This window comes from Tachysurus fulvidraco, chromosome 7 (assembly GCF_022655615.1).
Source record: "Tachysurus fulvidraco isolate hzauxx_2018 chromosome 7, HZAU_PFXX_2.0, whole genome shotgun sequence".
Taxonomy (NCBI): Eukaryota; Metazoa; Chordata; class Actinopteri; order Siluriformes; family Bagridae; genus Tachysurus; species Tachysurus fulvidraco.
Window position 1 is genome coordinate 26633806 of NC_062524.1, and position 3695 is coordinate 26637500.

Here is a 3695-nt window from a genome sequence, read left to right on the forward strand (position 1 = left end):
GGGATGGTGCCATCTAGGTAGGGGCCTTGACTAAACTCGGGCCTTGTCTAATAGGGCCCTTAACTCGGGCTATCGAACTGGGTCGTTAATAACGGCTCGACTCACTTGTGGGCTTGTCTACCTGAGGGCTTTAAAACCCTACACCGGCTCCCTTCGTCTCACCCCTACGGCAGCCCTGCAGTTTACCACCCTAGCGGCGCCCGCTAACATAGGGCTCGTCCAACAATCTAGGGTTTGTATACACTAGGGCTAACCTGGTTTCGGTCTTGTCTAACAGGCTGACTAAATGGGGCGTTGTCTACCTAGGCGTTCTAACTAGGCTTTTTGTCTAACTAGGGCTCCCCGACCTGAGAACTGGGCTTGGTACTAGGGCTTTCTAAAGTCTTGTTAACTAGTCGGCTGACCTAATGGGGCTTGCTTACCCCCCAGGGCCACCAAATCCACACACCCACCACCCGGACACCCACTAGACAGCAGCCACACCCCGGCGTCTAACTAGGGCTCCTCTTAGGTTTAGGGTAGGTGACTTGCTTGACTAATCCCCTAGGACTTGTCTATAGGGCTTCCCTGTCTAACTAAGGCCTCCCCGGCTCCCACGTACACTAGGGCTAGTCTAACTAGGGTTTGTCTAACTAGCTCTTTTCTGCATGTAAGATTAAAAAGCAAACACTTAGCATCTCAACTAAAAATACATAGGGCTTCCTAGAAAGGAATTAAACTCTGCATTCCCCGAAGTTTATTAATAACAAAATAATGACAGAGTGTTCATTTATATAAAAAAACACTGCGTTGCAACTACGTTACTAGCCAAAGACCTCTATAACCTGTATAGTACTTGCATTCTTACACAGTGACTGTACTCCTACCCTGTAGTAGTGTAACACATCCAATAATAATGCGATAGTTCCCCTGAGACTGTACTACCTATTATTCTACTCTATCCTACATTCTTTAATGCAAGACATTTCAGGACAGTCTTCTGATTTATTACTCCGAGTCATCTAGCCTCCTACTAACACTTACTCTCCGATTATGAAGATGACATCCCTCGACAGATCGATAAGGCTCTATTACGCGATGCACACCCCCCACTTCCCCCCTATCTGACTCAATTCTCTCACCTCTGATATTATCTAGATCCACCATCGTGCGCTTCACTATGCAGATTTATTCGTAATTTACTTATTGGAATATATGTATACATACAACGCCACTAATATCTTCATCATCATCATATCATCATCCTCATCATGTACAGTGTAGTTTAATATCGTAAGTCAGCGGCCTCTGTTCTTGTGTATGGCTGACATCCAGTACATAATGCTCCCCCGTATTGTCTGTCATCTGGCTTATCCGGACAGTTTTGGACGACGAGTGACTGCCGAAAATAACCCCGTATCGCTCCCCCCTATACCGAAAATCCATCAGCAGTACAAACAGACCGGTTCTTCCATCGCCCAGTTAATAAACCACCCGTTCGATTCGTACCTTGAACTTTCCTTTTACCTAATGTCGTTATACTGTCCCATTTAGAAACAGTAGTTTGTTGCGATAAATCATCTTCCGATGCTAACGTACTCTCTCGTGTCACTTTCTTGACTTCACTTCCCTTTAAGCGCTAGAAAAGCTTTCGTTAGCAATACGAACAACTACCTGAGAGGAGCGCTCACTGGACCGCGCCGAGGGCGCCCATTAGCGACACAGCCGTTTCTGGACGCATGCTCGTCCGTTCGCCAAGTGAAAACCTTGCAGGTGAGCGAAGATAAATATATATATTTAATAATGTATTCAGAAGTGACGTGTGCTTGAGGTCGTGTGTGATATGAGGGTGATGCTCTGGGTAAGAAGGACTCCTGGGTTAACCAAACTTTATTCCTCACCAGGAGTATAGAAGGCAATAGTGACATGAGTAAGGTTTCACTTTTGACCTACAGTTAAGTGGAAGTGAGTCACGTTAAACCCAATTTTCTACCAGCAGATTAAACGCTCACCCTGAACTGGGTTGTTTAATTGAGCCAGAGGAACTTCTCTTGGCTCCGTGCAGCAATCGGAGTTTTGTTATTTCTCAGATCCCGGCCGGTTTCCTCGGAGGATTTACGCTTTGCTTTCCACAGCTTCCTTCCACGATACACCGTTATTAACATAGCGGCTGAGCAGTGCAGCTTCGAACAGGGAAAGGAGACGAGGTCGGCTCAAGGGCTTCCGACCCAGTTACAACAAAGAAGCCTGAGGATATTTAATGCAACAGCATTCGGAATCACAACCCACGGTGTGTTAAATAAACATATATCCGTTTCAGGTCACTTTAATGAAAACGGTTAAAATCAAATTAAAAATAACGATACGGATTTCTAACAGTACCTCCCTCGTACATCTTTATCACACGGTCGTTCCAAAATAAAACGGGTTAATAAATAACAAAAGACACGTTTAGAAATAGGTTAAGGAACATTTTTGGACGCAAGACATCCTAAACATCTACACATAAACTCTCGACTATTCTATCACTACCTCTACCGCTTATTACGAACTGTAGGGGTGGTCTAGGGCAACATCGAGGAACGGATACACCCTGGACGGAGTCCAATCCATCACAGGGGCAAACACACACACTCTCATTCACACACAACACACACACAAACACATACGGACCAAATTTCAGAGATGACCAATCAAATAACCCACTGCATGTCTTTGGACCGGGGGAGGAAACCGGTCCAGTACCGGAGGGAAACCCCCGCGGCACGGGGAGACATGACAAACCACAAACACAAGGCGGGGCGTGGTAGGAGGCGGGTACTCGAACCCCAACCCTGCAGGGTGTCGTTTGGTGTTGTGTGAGGCGAACCTTACACGTCGTTAAAAAAACAAAACATTTGCAAACACTTTGCACACTTCTTACGAGCTGTGGTAACCCAACAGTTTAAAGTTAAATGGCCAGACATTCAACGGCAGCGTTATGCAATACCCAAACATCCTGTGCGGATTAATCAGGAAGGAAACCGACTAGAACCAGGGGGAAAAAAAAGAGACTTTAAAATTCTTCCTCCTGTGTGATCAAAAGGCCTTTGAGCTGTTCTGAGTTCTTGGCAACCAAGGACTGTTATAAACCTGCCGGAACAAACTAGTAATAAATACATAAATAATAAATAAATAAAGAAATAAATAACATTATAATAAACCTGAACCCTCCCCGGTACCCAATAGGTTCTGAGGCATGCCTACGCTTCCCTGTTCTGTCCATGCAGCACTACACACTACCTATTTAGTTGGCTATCATTTAAATCTATGTTGAAGATGGACTTTACCGCTCTGATGTAACCCCGGTTACGTAACGCATGCCAGTTTATTTTAGTGCCACCACATTTGAATCCATTTTACTATCTGATTTTCCAGGCTCTGTTCCAGCCGTTTGTTGGCCACAAACGACTTTCAGATGTTTCGACTCGCTGATGCGTGCAGACAGAACGACGATGTGCAGCGGCAGCTTCAGCGCTGAGCGAGTCAGTAAGCGGAGACGGCACCGTGCGGTCCGCAGTGCGGCTCTGATCACGCGTGTGGTCGTGTGTGAGAGTCGTGATGAACACGAGACGCTTTTCATTGAAGGTGGTGTTTCTGTGTTGTGTGATGCGTGTGTGTCTGTGCTGCACCACAGGAGCCCTGCCTGATAGGTCTGACCTGACGTACGGAGGTCG